Source organism: Electrophorus electricus, chromosome 3 (assembly GCF_041902795.1).
Source record: "Electrophorus electricus isolate QZ-2024a chromosome 3, ASM4190279v1, whole genome shotgun sequence".
Taxonomy (NCBI): Eukaryota; Metazoa; Chordata; class Actinopteri; order Gymnotiformes; family Gymnotidae; genus Electrophorus; species Electrophorus electricus.
In genome coordinates this window covers 31,224,491-31,224,967 of record NC_137499.1, presented here as the reverse complement: position 1 = coordinate 31,224,967, position 477 = coordinate 31,224,491, and positions in this window count along the sequence as shown.

Genomic DNA, 477 nt, shown 5'->3' with positions numbered 1-477 from the left:
ACTATGTTTAATAGTGTGTATTTTGAGTGAATGTTCTCAAAATTAGATTTTAAAATTCATAACAGGTCTATATGGCTTTTTATAGTTTCTATTATGATAGATTCTCCTGGGGATTAGATGGCCCTGTTTTAGAGGTCACTTGTTGAGTCATAAGAATCAATTATCTGTTTTATTAAGTCTAAAAAAAAAGTCACAGAAAGGTGTGTAGATTATAACAAGTAATATTTGACAATAGTTTCTTGATTCAATTAAAATAAAAAGAATCTCATATTCCTTCTAACGGATAAAGAATGTTATTCAGATATGGGTTCATGGCAAAATGAAAGGTTCTGGGGGTTTGACAGAAATTGTTTTTGAAAGAAATAAACAACCTTTTTAAGGACATACACGCCGCCAAATGAACGATTCATGCATTTGCCTCTTTTGTCGATTTTAATTGTTTAGATTGCATAGGCTATTGGGTGTCGCTGGGAAAAA